Source organism: Athalia rosae, chromosome 1 (assembly GCF_917208135.1).
Source record: "Athalia rosae chromosome 1, iyAthRosa1.1, whole genome shotgun sequence".
Classification (NCBI taxonomy): domain Eukaryota; kingdom Metazoa; phylum Arthropoda; class Insecta; order Hymenoptera; family Athaliidae; genus Athalia; species Athalia rosae.
In genome coordinates, this window is record NC_064026.1 from 20,783,304 (window position 1) to 20,805,754 (window position 22,451).

The 22,451-nt window shown below is 44.1% G+C and overlaps 1 long non-coding RNA gene across 1 annotated transcript in view; it reads right to left on the reverse strand.

Annotated features, from left to right (window-relative positions):
• Positions 1 to 14,248, reverse strand: part of LOC125500141 — a 50,320-nt gene extending 36,072 nt beyond the window's left edge. The window contains exon 1 of the long non-coding RNA XR_007277351.1: positions 13,737 to 14,248. This is a non-coding gene — a long non-coding RNA (uncharacterized LOC125500141). The remainder of the gene's footprint in view (positions 1 to 13,736) is intronic.
• Positions 14,249 to 22,451: the final 8,203 nt, after the last annotated feature.

Here is a 22,451-nt window from a genome sequence, read left to right on the forward strand (position 1 = left end):
AAAACGTAATGTGTTCGGACCAACTGCAGGTTCGATTGCGGTGCGGCGCGGTGGCTCGAACAAATTACTATCGATCCGACGATTGAATAAATTTCAAGTTATCGTTGAAGAGTACCTGCGCGACCCGAGATTTCGTTGTACCTATCATGATCTCTGCATGAGAAGTAAATATTTCAACGAAATCCGAGGTTGAGAAATTCCATCGAGCCCTATCGAGCTGAGCTTAATTCTTGAAATAGGGTCGGTTCATTTATTCATTTCGAATGAAAGTACCGGAACTTAAGGAATTAATCCGGCTTATGGCGCACATGACCTGTTAATCCGTGTTGGGTAGTTTCGTGAAGCCGAAAATCTGTTAAACAGTTACCTAGAAGTACCATCGTGATTATGCAAGGAGTGATGGTCGAAAGCGAGGCGACTATACGCGGCTATCTTTGCATTATTTCAGCGCTTGACCAATAATTACGGAGCGTTGTAGTTACCGAGCGTGGCGTGAGGCATTAAGTCAGTGCCTCGGGTGGTTACAAAAAAGCACGTCAAATGTTTATCCTCTTGGAGCCGAAAAAAGGGCGGTACAAAGCGAGAGAAAAAGAAGCGAGGCGAAAAGAAAAGGGAAGCTTACGGGACCCCTAGAAATAGAATGAACGTCTGAAACAAAAACGCTAACATTACAAGAGTCCGGTTAAATTGTCCACATTCTTCAAGAAGGACTCTAGACGGAGCCAGAAACCTCTAAGCGCCCTCCACTCCACCTCCACCTCCATCTCTGCCTCCTCCTCCGCCATCCGCCATCCGCCGTGGCTACCGCCCCAACCCATGACTACTTCCATCCCAACAGTAGCCGCACCATTGCGTGAGTTTATGTAATTCTGACGTACGTATACACGCGCCCCCTATTTCGTCAGACGTTGATAAAGCTCCGGACAACGGAGACAATGACAATGGCTCGTTAATATACGACATGCTCGAACTGCGGAAACGGTCCATTTCTCCTGAATTCCGTTGTCTTTCCATTTGGATAAAAAATAAATCGTTCCAAATTGGTGATCCGAACAGTGCAGGTAATTAATAGACGACACGGATCCGTACAGGTAAAAGCAGATGTTAGGCAAGGGCAAACGTCTTTCTTACTCCCCGTACGGACCCCCATAGCGCTGCTCTTTTTCCTCTGTGGCGTAACGCGAGCCTCAGTCCTGATCCAAGGCTCCGATCCGTCCGACCGCGGGGCCTGGACTACCTGCGGTGCGGGTCCCATGAGCAGATGATTGCGATATCTCCCGAGCACAATGCAAAGCAATTATTAACCTGTGGTGAGTCTTTGTACTACTATGCTGGCTACCTGGTGCACTGGGTGTTCGCCTGTCTGGCCGTCTGCCGTATGCAGATGTCGCGAGTCTTGAGCGACACGGACGTTCGGTGGAGATGCTGGGACATTTTTCAGACAGTCCTAGACAGCTGTAATAAAAATTCCAGCTGTTTTTTTCGGTGTTATCGAAACATTGCCGGTGGCCAACTCGGTACATACCGAAAATACTAAGCGTATGACAGTTGTCGAATTACATGTGAAAATTTTTGACGATACGATTCTCTGCATTTCCCCAACTTCTACGCATAGTGAATCAATGCGCCCGTGATACGGTTATCTTTTTTCTTTCCCCTGAATGAAAATTAAGACTCTTGAGGTGCTGCAAAATAGATCTCCAGGGAAAGACGGAGCGGGGAAACTTATGATTTCTGCAAAAACCACGAGTAAAAAAAAAAAAAAAATTGAAACAAAAAACGAGAGCGCTTTTACGATTGGACTAGATGGGACGAACGCCGAGTGAATACTCATTAGGTCTGGTGACCCGGTGCAAGGCTGCACACCGGTGAAGGAGACTTTACATGCCCTCGAGCAAGTGTCTCACGTCCGCCGATCGTGCTGGAAGTCATCTCAGGACTACGGCGTGTGGGTATAGTATAGCGCCGGTGAGGCCGAGGTCCAAAGGACACTGGCACCCAAGTCAGCCAGCACCGGAATACAGCTGCTCAAGACAAAAGGAGGAGAAGACAAAAGGACAGAGCGAACATCGTTCTGGTTGGTCCTCTATGAAAGACAAACGTCTGAGAGCGGTCATTTGGGAATGACTTATATCCGCACCGGTACGATTCCACGCTATCGTTATCGTACACCGGTATCGCGATGTACTCCGTACACCGAGCTTCGCACAGAGGATTTCGTTGCCAAAGTACTTCTGTGTATACAGACGTGCACTTACACGTAGTGTGCAGTAAGGAGATAAGGAACGCTGCCAACTGTTAAACGTAGAAGGGAAATATATCTATACGTAGACGTGATACATAAGTCATTCGAATCAAACGCCGAAACCCGTGTAGTTAAGTCATTTCTCGTGCCAAGTGCCACGCCATGCGAGGAATCGACAGGTGCGAGTAAAGGAATTTCAGCATGATCCGATCCGGATACCAATGCGGGCGATACTGTGGCGTAGAAAATTCACGGTGACGTTAAAAAAGGAGCAATAAAAAGCGAATGAAAAAGTCTACGGTACACGAATCTTGCCGATCGCCCAATATACGGTTCTCGCAATGAAGAAAGATCAAATTTGACCGTTTTTGTCACCTGACTCTGTTGTGTCATGAGGCCAGAAAAATGCACAGCCTTCTGTCGCAGCTATCACAGAGTTGAAACCGAACGCTGAACACCCGTTGCCAGATAAACGAGAGAGAGAGATCCTTGCCGCACATCGGCAGACTCCGGATCTCGGAGGACACGTGTCTTCCGAGGGAAAGGAACAGAATCCGGACGAGGAGAACACCCACGTGCCGACTCACGTACATATAATGAAATTTATATACTCGACTTCTGCATCTGCAGCTTTTTTCCCTGCACACGGTAAGGCATCTTTTTTATGTGAAAAACTGACATTCGCTTCTCGAAACAGGAGGTAAAAGTCCGACAAGAATTTGTCTCCCTCTGGCTTAATCCTGTTCGGTGACTTGCTACACAGTTGTGTCTTTAGAAGGTTGTGGAGTCCCTGAAAGATTATTCGGATAAACAACGGTAACGGTTGGGGATTTGATTTCCTTCGTTATATTGCCTTTTGACACTAAGACGCTTTACGAGGAAGCGTTTCGATGTATTTGTTCTTTTTTTTTTTTTCTTCAAATCTCTATCGTCATGTCTAGCCCGATTGCAGAGGCTTGGATTTTGGATTATGAGTCGCCCTTGCCTACCTGCCTAAATCGTGGTTGGTATTTTTAGGAGCAGGTGTATTGAGTTGAAACTATTTTAACACAATATACCCGTACAGTGCATATATGTCAAATTCTGACAGGTTATCATTATCATTGTTTTCTCTACTTTTGATCAAGTTTATATCTTTGATAGATTCTCGAGCCCCTGAGAATTCTCTCGTAAGCTTCCATAAATTATCTTCTTGGTATTATTACGGAGCTAATTGGCTGATCGTATTACTTTTCTGAGATTTCTGTATTTTTTTTTATTCGACTTCACGTTTTAATTCTCAACCACGGCTTTGTACACATATCCCCATATATCCCCACGTACACCTGTACAGTAGATATATTGAACATATCTACGTCTGTACGCACGTTACATACAACCTAGGTTATACAGATGTTACAGATCTTTCAATATTTTCCAATTATTTGCCATCCCCCTATACGTACGATCTGCTGAGCGGGCTTGAAACATAGTGGGCACGTACGTACCTATAAAATGATGTATTGCGAAGGTTGATACAGCGTAAAAATAATTCTCCTCTTAATGGTCAGTTCGAAAGATTATTCGATAAAATATGAAAGGTATTATATATGTATATATATCCCTACATCGAGAGGCAGGTATTGGCGTACTTTTAATATAGCTCAAAGTCGTGACGAACCGTTTCACAAAAATTACAACCGGCAAACCGCTCGTGTAGACAAAGGATATCCTTGACGGGTTCGTGACGCCCTCGCTCTCTTGCTCTGCATTCGTAAACCGCTGACCCTTTTTCTTTTATCTATCCCTTCTACCTTCAACCTCCGGCCCACCCCACGTTTCGTTTTTTTCATCCTTCGGACGGCGACTCGTATCTTGCAAAACTCTGGCATATCGCCCGTGTTATTATGCCTCAAACTTCTCATCTTTCAGATTTCATTGATTTTTAGCGGATAATTATTCAGCGTTTCACACCTCAACCCTGATGTTCCGAGTTAATAGGAGAAAAAAAACATTCGCCATACACGTGCCGTGGGATTTCGGCTTAACTCTCGGTAAAAATCTCAACTTCGTACGACGGATCCCCGTAGGAGATTGTGATGCACAATTTTTCTACGCCTAGCTTTCAGCTCTGACAAGTCTCTGACTTTTGTCCGAGAAGTATGCGTGTACCCTATCTTCATGTGAAAAAGTCTCTCGACGTCTTGAGAAGACTGTTACAATTAGCTTAACACCCGTTTCGTATGCGAATTGTTGCGGTGCGAGATCTGACGTTGGTTCAGCGGTAGTAACGGCGGTGGTAAGCGCGTATCTCTAAGAAGTCATAGTTCAGTCTTTATGTATAGCTTGCACCGAGCCACGTTTCTTTGCCGACATGGTAAACGGTTTATCTCAGACAATTTTCTGGTCATTACAAAAAAAAAAAAAAAAAAAAAAAAAAAAAAAAGAAAAAAAAAAAAAAAGAAAGAAAAGAAAAAAAACGAGAAGATAACCGAAGCGAGAAATCACGTGGAACGAACCGCAGATAAATAGAACCGATGAAATAAAGTAAATGAAGTTGTACGATGGTAGATGAGCTATGGTGAAAGAGGTAAGACCCGAGTACGGCGGTGGAGATCTTGAGGCAAGAACGCTGCACGATGCGTTCCGCTCTGACGCGTTTGCTCTCCGATCGAACTGGGAACGAACGAATGAACGAAAGAACGAACGAACGAACGAACGGACGCAAGCAAGCAAGGTATAAGATAGCATAAAATGTATAACCGCGTCCGAACGTTGCCTGAGACATGCCCCAGATCCGGGTCTAGGTCGACGATCATCTCGGCGGTGCTGCAGACTCTCCCCCTTTCGTGGTATTGACGGTGCAATAAAATGCATCGTAATGGGATCCGGCGATCCACCGATGCCCGCGGAGGCATATCGATGATAAAATAGGCGGGTGCGCTCGCCGAAAAGGTTGCCCCATCGCTCGACCGTGGCTTCGGCTCAAATCGGACTCACGTGCGATAAATAAAAATTTTCCAATTCCCACCGCCGATGTATGTATATAGATTTTGTGCGAAAAAATAACCGAAAAAAACATCTCGCTCCGGAACAATTTCTCCGCGACTTATTTTACACTGCAGGCGTCAACGAAGATTCCGGGACAGGCTCATTTTTCACGGTCAGCAGGCGCACTTAGACACCCCTCCTCGTGACTTTCAATATTTTTACTTCCACTCCTCGTGACGTCGAAGATCGCCTTTTTTATTCACCGATTTCACCGGCTAGTGAAAATAGGTGAAAGAAAGTGGCCCTTTTCTGTATAATTCCAATATTAGCAGTTGAGAAGACTGCGGATTAGAGTTGAATTTTTCTCATTCAACGCAAGGTTTTTTCGTTTTTGTCACCTCGCTAAATCGGAGGACGAAAAGCTTTGGCGCAATCGAATCTTTTGACGTAATCGTACGAGGTTCTTGAATTTACTGCAGGGCAGCATACGCGACGGGTGTATTTCTATAGTCAGGGTATGTCTAATCACTGTACAACATGCCGACGGCGCGGCACTCAACTCGTTTTCCATTACAGCGACTCACGTGCGAGTGCAACGAATACGCGACGATTGCCGCAAATTATACCGCTCAGCTCTTTTCTGACGGTATATCGCAACGAAACATGTTGACAGACGTAATCAGTCAAGGCTTGAAACAATAGTTATGAGGACAATAGAACTGGCCTTTAAAATATTCATTTAACCTTACACAAACAAATCGCTGTTTTGAACTCAACGATGGAAAGAACAGCGTGTATCATGTGAGCACACGCGCAACGTTTACACAACGGCGTCGTTCTACCCTCGAGATATTCTATTATTTGTTCTGTCAATTTTCTGTCATTATGCACGTCTATCATTCACTCGGGGTGATGGTAACGAATTGAGTCATATCCGCGTGAATGAAATCATGCAATTACGTACGTACATTATCAATTGGATTTTTTTTTTGTTTTCTTCTCTGATTGATATATCGCAGGTGAGAATTTTGACGAGTAGTTTGATATACGATACGGACGCTTATCCAGGTAATATTCAGATTCTCCACTTTCGTTTTTTCTTTTTCATGCGTTGAGATAACTTTTACCGAAGTTTTAAATCCAGACTTCGCAAAGTTTGTTCGAATTGGAGGTTTTCCCTCTTTCAATTTCAGCTCGAGATACTTTGCTTATAACTTTTTCAGAGGATTTAAGGCCAGAAGGTAGAAAACGTGTAGGTGTTATATTCTTACAGAATTGAGTTGCTAATATTCGCATAAATACCTTCAAACCGAGGGGATGATATTATTATCGGAAACCCCGGGGTATTACATACCTCGTAGTCGTGCTAATAATGCGATCACCGCAATTTCAAAAACAATTATTTGCCAAACATAAATAATTTGATCTTCCCAGTAGTACATGGTAGTACTGTACATATGTATGTATGTAAAATAGTTTATATTTGGATTGACGTCGCGAGGTGATTCCCAGAAATCACTTTCCGTTATTTGACATTCCTCGCGTCACAGAGTATACAAGACTGCTATATCATTGTGCAATTACAGTAATTACCCACCGCCAGGGGAATATCATTCCGGGTACCGGACAATAATCTCCCTTTTTTTTTTCCTTCTGCGGTTCTCGGCTCACCCAACACAAATAAAAGACACTCTTGTGAAACTTGCGCCCTAACTCCGACAGTTAATGTTTGACACAATAAAACCAAGGGAAAAATTATGTGACCCTCACAGTGTAAAACCAAGCCGAGAGCGAAATAGGCTCAGTTCCGACGTTTTTGACGCTTTGTAACGCGTGGCGACCATTTAAATGTATACAGTATATGCGGTACAAACCTACATCGTAACATACCTATACACATACACATCTTCACGGCTCTTGGGCTCTCCAAGAATTGTACATAGTTACACTTCCGGAGAATTCTGAGAGGTTTTATCAAGCTCTACAACGTTTTGTAGATAACAATATATATTGTGACATGAAAAATATATATGAAAATATATGAAAAATTAGCTCGACATGAATTAATTCGGGAAAAAGATTCGTTGGAAAGTAGCAGATCGCAAAGGTGACAATAATCATTGAGAGACCAGTTGACGTCAAATTATGAATCGGATAAGGGACGGTGTGTGATTTTTGATGATTTTCGAATGAATGTCACGCGACGTTCAACTAACCGCGGCTAATAATTCTATAATGATTCACCGGGCAAAAGTGAAAAATCGTTTCTCAAGATATGAGCTACGTGGAGATTTAAGTGCCGGCATTTGTCAAGCCGTTAAATTTTGAATATACGGTGTGTTGATGAACTTACATCACCTGCGACGCGTAACTACGTCTATAAACAAATTTTTCCTCCTTCATATTACACGCAATTATTCTCCATCTGGTTTCTCGGTATTAGTTTGCATCGTTCTCCTATTTATATCATTCCGATTAAGCCGGAAGAAAATTTTCTATTGCGTTTAATTCAAACGGCAGGTTGATCCAGCTTTCAACAACTCGAGCGATTATTGCCGTTCAATCCCACCATTCCATCGTAAGAATTTTACACCGATCCACTCAAGCGTCATTCAACCAGAAGTCATCGAAAAGCGACTCTCAAATGAATATGAGTTTTTAATCGCTTTGTACACACCATATAAATCTTGAAGCATGAGAATCAGTTTGCTCGAACTCTCACGCGGACGAGAGAAAATTGTCAGAAAATATTTCATCTGTCATAGATACCTCGTTGTTCGTGCGAGGACGATATTTACAGAGCCATCGAGTGGACTGCTGCACCATCGTGTTTATCAAAATAACACTCGAGTAGTACAGGAATGATGGAAAGGCGGGGAATAAGATCGGCCGTTCCCGCACCACGTCCAGCGAATGTTTGCCTCGCCTCGCGGGACAACGACTGCACCCTCCCTCGACACACCCTTGTCTCGGAGATGCTGCAAACCTACGATTCTTACGGCGGTTGCCAGGCGCCTAGCGCGGCGATATGGGGTGGCAACTGAAACCCGGAAGAGAATACAAGCGAGGACATAAGCGTTTCATCGAGAGGAGAGACGGAGACTCGGCGGGCGATTCGGATAGCCCCACGCTAGCTGGACCGACAACGACGACGGCGTCGCTGAGCGTCTGGGAGGGTCTCGGACGACCCAAACGTTACGTTACACGGACATCTTACTCGTGAGTTTGCAGAGACCTTCGCACCCACCACCACGGCTCAAGCTCCCTCTATAAATCTTCCAGATTATATCCAACAGTTGTATACGCTGTCTTTATTTCCCCATTGTAACGTGATTTTTTGTTACAGACGTTAGATAAGCACATATATCACGACGCATCGGGGCGTCGCGAAGGGTGGACCTATGGGTAGCGATGTAATTTCGAAACAAATGGTAAAAGGAGATTTCTCAACCCCAAAAACGTTATGGATTTATGGTAACTTCCACGTTCTCTATGAAAAAATGTATCAAGCAAATAGAGGGAGGAATAAAGAACAAAGAACACAAGTATGCACCCGATATATCTCAAAAGCTCGCTTTCGCCATACGTTATTGCGAAAAAGCAAAGCGGTAATTTGTTCGTTTTTTTTTCTTTTTCTTTTTCTTTTCACACCGTATATACTTTTTATCGTCTTAGCTTTACAATAAAAGTTGTTCGTGTAGAATTTTATGATCGTCTTCGATTTTCGGCACTTCGGCGCGATGTCGGTTGGACCGCGGGTTAAATGGAGGTGGTACTCGAAGCGCGAAATATTTTTAAACGGTGGTGATTCTTCTCGGTAGTAAATCTGCACACCGGTACAGGGGGGGCGTCGGGTTCGAAATCCCTACCTCGCACAACGGAGTGGGTATTTTCCGAGGTGAAAAATGAAACGAAAGCGAGTCTTACATATACATCCGTGAGTGTAATATATGATGGAATTTGAATTTCCGCGTAGTCGAGCTTTTCACCGAGTATACAGGGTCTCGAAAACGAGAGACGCAAGCTCTGCCAAGAACGCAACCACTTCCTGCACCGTATTTCACAAGTGATTCAGGATTCGCGCATGGCTGTCCATTTACGTCCATTTCACCGTCACAAAAATACCTCCGGCGCTTAACAAATCTTAAAAAAGAGTACCGACCGCAACTCTCACACACCCATATTCATAAACCATACGTCTTTAGAGTACGCCGGAGCAAGACACGCGTGGGCGGAAGAGAATGTCGCGTGTCACGCACGTGGTCTGACCGATAGCCGGTTGTTAATCTCGTAACCGGTGCCAACGGTATTCAGCCCTCGTGATTCGGCGTTACTTCGGTAAATCGAACTTGCGTACGTGCACACGTGTATCGGTAAAGTGTATGTATAGTTATACCGTGACAACGACCGTTTACACTTCTCGACTCGTGGTGCCGACCGAGAGACAAAGGACTCGACTCATACTGTGAGCGGTTGATTAATTTTTTTCTCATCAACCATCGAACAGACACTAACAGTTCCGATACTCATCGATACTTTTCCACGGGTCTTCTCCGTCCGCATGCGAGGTAATACCTCACAATCATTGACAGGATCGTGATGATCGGCTCGCGGACGGTTGTCCAAACAGAGTCCGCTCGTCACGCCGAAAATAATATTCGTATAAGATTGTTTGCGTATACATTTCATATAACCGCGCACGAGCACCAGGGAGAATCATAAGTTCATCTCGGTTGTTACCGATAAAACATTTACAATTAGTCGGAACGTCTGACGCGTGGTGAGAAATATGGCGAGTGGGTGGAGACGTTAATTAGTATAAACGCGATCGTAAAGGCAAATATGCGATTCCTTCGGTTCCCTCGGGAGCATCGAGTCACCGATCTCGTTCGCTCTCTTATAACATCTCGTTCTCCCTGCGTCGAAGAATGATTCTCCGCGTCTCTCGAACCGGAAAAGTCCGTTCAATTGAACTCCGAACACAAGGGCAATGACGAGGGCATTGTGCCGTAAACAATATGTTGCATAACCGAGTGATGGCTCCACACGATCGAACCTCGCTGCCTCACATATTCTCTCATTCACCTCCGTCTGTGACACCACCGCTTCGATTCGCCTCGAGTCGTGAGAGTCCTTGTTGCACTCCGGGTATAAAAGAGGACGCGTATACGACTCCTGGGTATCTATGCATTGAGTACGTACACACCGATACCGTGCAAACGTATCGGTTCGTATGGTTGTACCGCTACGTACGTCGCGGTGTGGAAAGGATCAGTGGATCGGTAGAAGAATGGCTTCGTCCGAAGGATACACGGACGGGCGTAAGTAATGCGTCTCGAAATGATACAAGGCCGATCTCGTGTAGACAATGAGAATGAGTGATTCCTCGTGTGTGTGAGCTGTGTAGTTCGCGGCATGGGTTACGCCGTCGTCGTGACGGTTGCGATCGACTGCCCAACCAAACGCAGGCACATACGTTTAGGTGATGCATATACGTATACATTATTCATGTATGTATCATATCACACCGTACACCATCACTATACCGCTCGCGAACGCGGGACCGTCAACACGACAAGTGTTCGGCACAAATTGAAATGTCGATTTGCGTGTCGTTCGAGACGTGGTCACAGAGTATTCCTCGAGGTCAAGGTGTACCAACGGTCGTTTTTAGTGTCAGGTGCTACCCGGAACGCACACCGAGTCTCCCTGAAATTCGACACGATCGAGAAGCGCGGGGACGAGAAGCTACGTGAACCGAATGTTTTAAGGATAGTTTTACGTCCATGTAAGTAAGTATACACATACATACTCATATATTATGTGAACGACATACTTCGATAGCAATTGACAAAACGCCCACGAAATTGCATATTGTTTCCCAATTTTCATCTTCGGTGTAATCTCTTAGTTATATCGATGTATCAAGCTATCTCAAGTCATGGTAGATCACCGTGCGCATTTTTTACATAATTATTGGAGTTGTAGTTTGTGATTCCATTTTATTGGCTATTAGCAGAGTTTACTTTCAAGCGCAATCTGATCCGAAGTTTATGAGACAGGTTGAAACACCGATTGCTAAATTATTGGGGGATCTTTCATACTTTTGTATTATAAGGGTAGCGGTAGCAGCGTCGTCGGTGGTGACGGTAAGGCTATTACTCGAGACTAATTAGTCTCGCGCTTCGCTGGGTAGATTAGGCAGTGCACCACTCGACAATGGACGCTCAACGTCGTTGTTAAACGACCGTCCCGACGCCTATTGGCAAGTCTAATTGTTCCCTAATATGATCAGAATTTCCGAGATGTTGGACAACGCGCCAACGATTATAACTCACCGTAATGGATTTTAATTACTCCGGAATCCTCCGGATTGTACCACGCAGTTTCGATTCGGATAGTCTTTTTATATATTTCGAAGGATATGAAACTCGCCGTCCTCTTATCACCGGTGTTATGTGTCGTAATTTTACTGGGTATGTTGCGTGTGATTTTGAATAATCATCGACACCTTTGAGTCCTCTGCAATTTCAAAGATCGTGTACGATGATCGACTGCGAGTTGTTATAGGTACCATAATATACGAGTGATGGCTGTCGTTATTCGTTCTATCCGATGGTGATATTTATTATTCCTCTCGTCATACTCTCATCATCGAAATGGATGTAATTGGAACGCTAGGCGTGTTAAATGAACGCTAACGTTCATATTTCATTTTCGACTCGAACGTCGATTTCCTACTGATCAGTTTGACGTTCAAACGTATTACAAAATTTTAGAAAACTGTTTTGTCTCTCAGGCGAGATTTCAAACCGATAAATCGATTATATTATTCAAAATTTATGATCGAATGAAATAGAGTCATGTCCAGATGACCTTTCCACCGCTGTTGGTTACGGAGAGGGAATGGCGGGTAGATATATACCACGCAGTTACACGACTGCATACGAGACTTGTACATCCTGCCAATTTCGAAGTGTCGTCTTATCCACATTACGAGTCTGGCGGGTATTAGAGAATCAAATCCCCCGAACACACATGGTGCACCCGCACGTAGAATATCCGACACATATATATATATGTATTCAATCCACTTCCAACGTAACGAACATTTCACATCCTCCATACCTTCGAGTTCCATGTGTACGTACGTGCACATTTCGTTCCTACGTACGTACGTGCATGACGTATGCACACCCGTGCGAGTACAGAAGGAATATCTGTCTATAGAATCGAGCCAAGACACTCAAGTAACATGTCCCTATATATAACTTCAGACGCCTCGGTAAATTCTTGGATCACTATAAAACGCTTGCTCAGGGTTGGCCGTAGACCCAGAAGGATCGATACGCGACGCGTAGATGCATGCATAGATTAGTCGTATAATCCTAGTGAAGGATTTTGATACAGGTTCGGTGTAGCGAAGCGGTTTTCGAAATTGCTTAATTTAATGGCATTTCGCGAATTCCGAAACTTGACTTCTAATTTTATTGCATATTCACATTGTACATTACGGTCTCGCTCTACTCGGCATTGTTTGATACGGAGTTATCGCATACGCGCTGCATATAGGATTCGGGACAACTCATTGTCAGTAACCATAAACCGCTCATATATATAATACGGTTTTTTCCGCATATTTTGCAGTAGAAAAATTCGATTTCGTTTCTGTTACAGACCGATATATCTCACCGTCTATCTACCGTACCTATCACGTTCATCGCCAGCTGACATGCACGCCGAAAAATAAAATATATCTATATCACACGTACACCAGTTAGAACCGATTTTGCTGCAAAGCTCGGCTTAAGCGTCTACGACACGTGTCAAAATAATCCAACCCCCGAAGTCAGCTGAAAATGGCCACAAAATATGGCGAATCATATTTTATGTTAGGAGTTGGTTAAAAGTTTTTTCGAAATCTAGATTTCGGAATGTTGTGCATTTAGATTTTTACACTACAGTTTTGCTCTCGTGCAACTCCTGCAAATTCTCGGTCTGAAACAAGTGCCAATTTTTGTCTCATAGTCAGAACCAATCGTAACGTGCGTTAAAATTGACGTTTGTCTAACCACCCTTCGGACTCACTTATTTTCACCCAATTATTATCGTTCCTGCATGCAACGGTCTGAGGATTCTCCAGGATAGGCCTAACAGCGGTGGTCCTCGGGCCGAGCACATATAGATACAGGTATGTCCGATGAAATTTATATGGCAGGGGTCGGAGGACGCGAGGGCATTGGGTTTTCTCGGTGTAGGTTTATTACACGACAAGAAGTGACTAAAACGCGTCACCGCAGTCGTGAGTTAAACTCGGATACGATCGACACGGGTTATTATTGTACACATCGGTACGATGGCATCTCCGCAGATGAACTTACGTGCGTGGTTCATCTCACATTCGCGTCTGTGTTGGGCGGGGAGGACAATTGTACTCGTCGTACGTAAACGTGGAAGAGGGTCCGGTGTGTCGGTGAGGAAGCGGAGGTACGTATTATGGCTATAGGTACAAAGTGCCTACCTGGAAAGAGGATGCGTACGTAGCGCGTTCACGTGTGCGCGTAACGGTGGCCCGACCTGGTGCAGAGCAGAACGACGTATACAACCCACAGGGCACAGCAGCTCACAAAATGGTCCGTACGTTTCTCCGTCCTCGTGTCCGCCGCGGGGGTCCTCCCGGACATTCCATCGCCTAATGACTGAACATCGGACATCCCAGGCCTCGCATAGCTGGTAGATTGTCCGAAGACCTGTACACGGTGACGCGTTGCTCGGTTACGACCGCTCCAATCTGACGCATGACACGACGGATTCTCCCCATTACCGCTACACGGGACGCAAATTAATTTTAATTTCTGCTTATAGAACCATTTGATCGGCTTACGAAGATCTGTTTTGATCGGAACGGGATAAAACCACCCACAAGATTCACCCACGAGGACGTATAACTAAATGTATGTATATGTAAACGCGACAAATCTAATGCTCCTGTGGCTCGGAGTGCCGATTTGATAATTTTTCATCTATACTCGCATTCACCCTTCACCATTGACCCTCACGCGTACCCCTTTGATTTTTTAGTCTATTCTTGAAACACAAATTATAATATATTTTTTTTTTCATTTGATTCTGGGTATTTAGAGCTCAGAAATCCAAATCGATGTATCCACCGGAGCGATCAAGCTATTGCTGATTATTTACGTTTCGGGGTGCAGAAAAAGTTCGAGCGAATGAATAGGCATTTCACAAAAATAAACATACACTGCCTCAATCTTTTTTATATTCTAGCGAAATGAGAATTATTTTGTTTCAACGTTTGACCTTGATCGTTTAGCACCGAGAACTTATTGTTAGTTGTCTCGAATGAAATCTTACTTCGTGACCCCAGTCTGCCACTCCGTTACTCACGCGAATGATGTTTTCTTTCTATTCAACTGATATAATTTTTCTGCCGTGTGGAATCACGAGGATCGATAATCCCCTGCATTTGTTCCAAGGTTCGTGAAAATCGTGGGGTTGGGATTGTTGGCTGTGCTCGACTGTGGGTAGAAAATATGATAATCCGAAAACGCAGTTTATCAGACGGCAATTAGGTTCGTTACACACACATTAAAAAGAAAACGCTAGGGTTCAACTTTTGTTGAGCTAAAATCTCATTAAAAAACCGTGTCGTCGCTTTATCTTTGTTTGCAAAGTTTTCTAAAAGTGAAATCGCAGGCGATGCGCAGCTAACGATGATCCTACAAATTTGCCAGTCAGCCAGCTGTAACAAGATCAAAAGCCTAGAAATATGAAAGCTACGCGTTTACGAGTCCTCGGGATTGTATATATATGTATGTATCTACGTGACGATTCAGAATCAGCGAGGATTTAGTGGCTAACTGAGTGTGAAAATCTATGATCAAGGGCGAGGACCCGTAGGGTATATGAAAGATTCTTTAAGCACGCATATACCTCATCGTAATATCGTCCTCTCGTATTCCGCTCATTATATCTTCACGGCCGTGCATGAATTGAAAATTGTAAACGAGTATCGTCAAAGATTCTAATTGACCGAAATGGAAAATATATGAATCGAAGTCTCCGACAATTTTTCATATTTTCAGCCTTGAAATTGTTTTCAAAAGAATTCGATGAAAAATTTCATAAGCAGTTGAAAAAAATTCGATGTCTACGCGATGACACATTACGCTACTTGAACATATCGAATTCCTCTGCGTCTCAAACGCTCAAGCGATCGTGCGAAAGCTGCGTGCTCGCGAAAATTTATAATGAAATATTTTCCTCCAGGGTCAAAGTGCAAAAGCTTGAACGCGCAATAGAGCGAGCAACCGCCGGCCGTCAGAAGTCCCTATGGCTGGTCAAGTGTCCACCTCGCATATTATTTTTTCCCCAGAAGCATCAATCTTACTCCGGCTTGGGATTCTGTCATATCACGACGCAGGGCCATAACGATCTTGGATACGATGCTTACGCCGACGTCAACGCCAAACTCCATCGTATAAGGAGAAGATACTGAAAAATAAAAGAAACGGAAGAGCTAGATAAGGACGCTGACACGTGATTGGGGGATATGCCGAAGCACCTCAACTTTGTGGCTAGTCTTGCAGTTATTCCGGAAGAAAGAAAAACATGTAACAAATATCTATCTGACCATCCCCGAGTTTGAGATGGAATTGATGTTCCTTCCTTCCATTCCTATGTTCCCAACGTTCGTCGGATATATAGGGCCATCCGAGAACAAAAAGGAGAAGAATATTTTTTCACCATGGATAAAAGAGAGACGGAAATATCCTGAGGCCATTTTCTGAACTTGCTGCAGGACGTAAGCCCCGTATTACGATCTTATTACTTTTTCCAAGTGTATTACTTTTGTATAATAACAACGGAAAGTGGCTCGGATGACCGATTTATTACTTTTCCAAGTCCACTCTTGAAGTGTACCGACTATTATGCGACTACTTTCGAATACCACGATCGAGTAGGGGCTGAGAAAATATGAATGATCGTAAGGGTTATCATCTTGAGGTACCTCAGTCATTGAGGATAGATAGGGTATATCTATTCTCAATACCTCAGTCAACCCACGGTCACGATTGTCAGCTATTATGCCGATCAGCGATTACCGAATTTTCTAATGAGATTACCGATCGTATCACGTGATCGGTGTACCGACCAAAATTCATCTCCATCGGAAACATTTCAGTAACATGTTCGGGCAGATTAACTCAGACATAGCTCAGCTGTGCCACTCTCCGGTCCCTCCCCGAAGGCACCTTATTACTTTTTCCAAGTTTATTGCGTTTGCCTAATAACGGGGGAATAGGTACGGAGAAAACGAACCGATTTACCAAACCTTGCAGTCGACCAGCGAACGGATAAACAAATGCAGAGGCATAGGCCACCGCTGCCAACCAATCTCAGTCACGCAAGGACGCGGCAGCGCGTTGTTAATCATGGGGGGCCCTACGGCTCAGAGCCGCTCTTATGCCTCGAAAACCACAGGGCCGACAATCGCAATTGGCCCCCTGGCTATTTTGCTTCTATTCCACTATACCGTCCGTAGTCTATTCTCGTCGGATCTCTCGTCTATTCTTCTTTTAATTCCGTGAACCTCGATGAAAGGCACATAAAATAATAAAAAAAGAAATCCAAATAAAATCAAGTCGTTGCGCTGACTAACTCTCGCTCTCAATTATTTCCAGGTAAACGTAACGATATTATTTTTCGACACATACGTAATGTCACGAACCATACATACGTAATATTTCGTATTTCTTTGTGTGAGTCGGTTATTACCTCACAATGCGACACACGAGTCCCTTACCAACGTAATCGCCCTGATTTCAGGTCCCGAGAGTAATCCTGTGGTGACTGTAACACGGATTATTATAATAAAATATTTCCAAACAATGTGGTAAAAGGTACTCCGTAACTTTAACGTCTTCGCGGGTCAGTGCCACGCAGACGACACCGTACACTGCTTTGGTGAAAGGGCTCTGGCCCGCGCCCACGTACCGTCTGGTTCGCCTCAGCTAAATCCCAGACGGGTTCACTCAGGATCCAGCTGCACGCGATCACCTTCGCAACGCGATAGCATAGAGTATGTATGCGGTTGCCGATAGCGAAGTAGCCGCAACGTCGATTGCCTTATTGTTTGCTACCGCGGTGAAACCGATGGGGTGCAGTTGCCTCGTTGATGTATCGCCATGTGCTGCATCGACGTCAGACAACGATGGATCTTATGATCCCCGAGATCTGAGGTACTCTCCGCAACTGCGACGAAAGTCTCCTCGTATAAAGATAGAACCGCGAGTGCTGCTTTCATCTCGGGTGGCCACCTTTCGCGCATTCGTGAGGAGATACCTTACAAACTTCGAGTTGATTGATTGAACCGAAAAGCAGATCGGCGAGCAGCGGATGGTCTCCGGTGCCTGGAACAAACGAGGGACATCGGCCATCGTTCGTTCGTAGTCGCTGGGATCTGGGATGAAAATTCCCGCGCCTGATGCGGCTACTAGGAACTGGTTTAAATCGATTCGACACCTGTCCATGGACCGCGACTTCGAGCCCCGTGCAACTCGAACGTTTAAGTACTCTTCGTGCACGAATCGGTCCAAATATAGAGGAGTCGTACACTCGTACTTATTACGAGTGGGGCGAGGAAGTGCTCGCGATAAATGCCGCTCTTCGTGGTCCATCGTGAACCATCGAGCTCGCGTCTTCGTAGAGCCTCCGGCAAGGTGATTTCGGAGCGTATAATGGCTCGATTTATATTCAGAGTCGCAGCTAATAGCCAGAGAAATTAGCAGGTGGGTGCAGGCGGGCAAGCAAGCAACCGACCAACCAACCATCCGGGAGGATGTTCTGGTGCAGGATGAGCGGAGGTAGCGATAAAGCTGACCTAACGTTCATCGGTCCTTCGTTTCTGCCTTCGCAACGCAACGCGCCCGACGCGAGCCGCGCCTGTGGGAAATCGGTACGGGATTCGCTGCCGTTGTTGCCTCGGTGGCTGCACCCCGATGGAATTTGCGAATTGATATGCGCCTCGCGCAGACGCAGAATTACCGCGTAGCTCGTAAAGAGGGTCATTATAAAAATTTTGACTAAACAATCCGAGGGTTTTCGTGCATATGGCCAGACTATGGGGGCAGTTAATTGCAGGCAGCTAGGGCTGGGCTATGAATGTCGCGCCGGTTCGTGGCAACAAAGCGTTTAACAAGTTTCGTTTGAAACGTGGAACGAACGATCTGTTTTAAAAACGTACAATCAGACTAGACTATAAACGGTGGCCCCGTAATAAGTGGGAAGTTAAACACGAAATTATAGAGAACCAATGTGAAATGTGTATTCGCTAATAATTTGGCAAACGCACCGGACCGAACGGTGAACCTCTCGACTGATGTTCAAGCGGTATAAAATTGATAACTTATACGTAATTTGCATAATATGCGGCAACGGGAATAAAATCGATGCTATATCTTCGCCCGAAAGTATTATAATTGAATCCGAGAACCTGCAGCTGTAACGGAAGCTTTGCAATTTCATGACGCACCACGCTATATGCGAATGAACACGTCATTCGAACGATTCGACGACGATCACTAGACTCTTTTCAAAGACCTTTTTGATACCGATGACGACAGGTTAGTCCTCAATTTCCATCACCGGCCACTTACGCAAAACCGCGACGTCATGCGACCGACGTTTCGACGCGGTGATTAAGGAAAGATTCCCAAGTTGAGATTTGGTTGAAAAACAATCGGTTAAATCTCAAGCCTAATCTTCGAAGATTAGACGATAGCCGTGCCCATTCTTTGGACGCATTGCTCTCGCTTAAACGTGAGTCTGAAGATCGAAGGACAAAAGGATTCGAACGAGGAATGATTAAGTCCGAGGTTAAACCTCGCGGGAGCAGAGATTACAGATGCACGGTGGATTACGACGTGTGCGTGCTGGTCGTAAAAACAAACCCTTAATTTGTGGATCTAGATAAACGGCTTTACTTCACCTGGGTGTTCCGAACGTTCAGACGAACAGACATACGGACAAAACTCATTTCGCCAGTCACAATTCTACAATAGATTATACACAATGAAACTGAAAGGAAAATCTTTATGGAAGCTTGAGTTATTATCTCAACAGCCAGTCAATGTCACGTGGATCTCATTTTTCAACTCCGATTCATTAAACCGAAGTGTAACGTGGATCGGTAGTTACTATATTTCCGTCGATTCGTGCGTCAAACCTCACCAAAATTAGCCTTATCAGATTCTAGACTTTTGTATATTCAAATTACGCTAGAGATGTTCATTGATAACCAAATGGCTGCAGTTTTCTACGCCAACAAAAAAACAATTCAATGATTTGATCTCCTCGACACAACCACCTAATACCCACGTATTTTCATCAAAAGTTTTTCATCTTCAACATCGATCCTCGCCTTTTCGTATAAAAATGTATATATATATATACGTCGAATGTGAAATGAGTAGAAAAAATAAAAACCGAATCATGAAAAAACGTTGAATCACATTCTGCACCTATGAAACATAGCTACGCGAATGGTTTTATTGAAGTTCATGGTCAGGTCACGGACGAAACCGAGTCGTCGATCGTGGTGCATCATTTTCTCAGCCATAGCGACAACGAAGTAGGGCTACACGGCGGTCAAACAATAAGACAATGACTGTGCACCGGGATTATCAGGTGCGAAGAATTTCACCCAGAACATATTTTTCATGGGATATTTTTAATTCGTTTTCCGTAGCCGAGCTCAATTTTTTTTTGTTTGTCTTCCACTCCCGTGAATTCAGATTTTCTCACAGATTACGTACGAAAACGAAAATACATGGGATCGTCGTACGAGATTACGTGCACCGTACCTATGTATTAAGATTTGCGAACCTTTCTTGTAACTTTTTTACAGACGGGTTTCTTTACACCGTGACTTTTTATCAAAGTCTTCAGACGTCGCGTGAAATATATCACACCTTGGTCGATTCATTTTTTACTTTCCTCTATTTCCACCCTCGAAAAGTCGGGCGGAAATAACCTTTGTTCGCATTTACACTGCTCTTCTATATCCGTAAGAACGGACCGAACGTTCCGCAAAAAAAAATACTGGAGATTGAGACATCTTATAGGATTATACCTATAGGGTAGGTATACGATCTCTTTTCTCCGAAAATCACGTGACAGAAAAATTCGCTTGGAGTTTTAAGTCGAGGATGAGATTATATGTGCTAGGTCAGTGCTACAAGTATATGGAAGTTATAAGGTTTAAATCCAGGAAATATTATATAATATACGTTACATGTTTACAATAGGCCACTTGTCTCGCAGAATTTCCGAAGGACAACGTGATCGCAGACGTTGAGATCGTATTTCTTGTTCTTCCAACGACATCTTGAGTTCTGTCTGCTCGGATTATTATCAGTTTACCTCGTCGCGCGGCGAAAGTTACTTTAAAACAAATAAAGAAAATTCGGACGAAAATTTCATCGCCGAGATTACGTGGAACTTTATAATTTCTTTTATAATTGACTTGTGAGATTCTCAAGAGTTGGTCAATGACAAACCTTCAACTTCGTTTCTCTTTATTTCTTCTTGTTTTTCCCACGAATCTTTTTTCACCGCCGTTTTAAAATTAGAATCGCAATAATATGTTCTTTGTGTACGGCCTACAGGTTTTGATATACGATTTCATACTTCAATAATCTTTATCGTAAATTTTTTCATTTCACTTTGAAAAACTATAAGTCAATTCAATGCTGTGTAAATTATTGATTCAGTGACATCCGTCACAAGGAAATTGTTGATTCAGGACATCCGTCACAATTCGATGATTCGAGAGAAAGTGTGGAGCTAGACTCCATTCCACTACCGGATTGTCACTTTTTCAGGGAACTGTCGAAGGTGCTCCGATCAATCAACGACCGACAATATGATAGAAACGGAAATCACGACCTAATATAAGTCGATTATTGTTCTTTGTCATAAATTCTGCGAGGTAGTGGAAGAAGAATGGAGGCGGGTATCGGACGTCACGCTGTCCATTTCCGGCGGAGAAGACTTCGAGAACTTTTTACAATGGTTAGACGTACCTGACGGAACGTTTTATACGTTATGGCAGGAACAACAAGGCGAATTCCTCGCATTGTTTCTTTGCGAATTGAGAAATGTGGAGAAAATACCACTATTTCTCCGACTAGTTCGAAATATCTATTCGACTTCCGATGGACGACACCTTCTTCCCATAAGGAAACATGTGTTCAATCGCAATTTATGGTATGTAACATGCAAATATAAACAGAATACGGTTATCAATCACCGGAGTTCATGGCGACAGAAGATTTTCATTTAATGCTAGGTACATCATTAATTGAGTGAGTCAGGTTTCAATCAATATTCGTCTTTCTGGGTCGTAGAAAATCAATATAAGCCTACACCTAAGGTACCGTCTTCTTTAACGTCCCGTTCGAATATACTACCCTGTAAGAATGTTTGAAAATTACGTCGAGTCCTACGGATTATTCTTTTTTCACAATTAGAAATCATTCCGGAATTTTATCGGTAAAACGTTGTATCTTGTACACGTGGGATACACGTGTGGAAAGGGCAGCGAAGTTGTACAATATCTGCAGCTTCGACCCGTCAGCAATAATTTCTAGAGCGAGTTCGTGGAGGAGAAGCCACCTAGGGTTAATACTGTCTTGTCCGTCAACGATTCTCAGTGGTCTAATCCATTGACTGAAAATGCGATCCTTGAAAAAATTGATAAACGGATACCCCCAAATGGAAAACAGCCATCTTCATATTCATCTTTTCAACGTCAACTGTACCGACAATTTGGCGTATGCGTATTCTTAAAGATCACGAGATTGTAATTCAAAGTTGTGGTGCATGAGTGACGTTCCGCCGGCGGAATTGATCTTAACTCGAGGAATCTTACATGGGGTGACCCTGATTTTATTCAGGGCGTGTTTCGGCCCACAAGCTAGTTTTAAGGGGCCCCGCTGATTAATGCGCGACAACTTCAGCCTCTCGAACACACTGCAAGCGTAGCCCACTCGATTCCGCAGCACGGTGTACACGTGCACGGTTACATAGAGGCACTCCTCAGCTCGGTGCAGCACGTTGGAAGCTTCCCCGGGGAGTGAAACGAGTGCGGAGTATGTGGGGAACGTAGGGTGCCCTCCGGGACGAGAGAGTCGAGTTGAGTCCCGTCATGTCC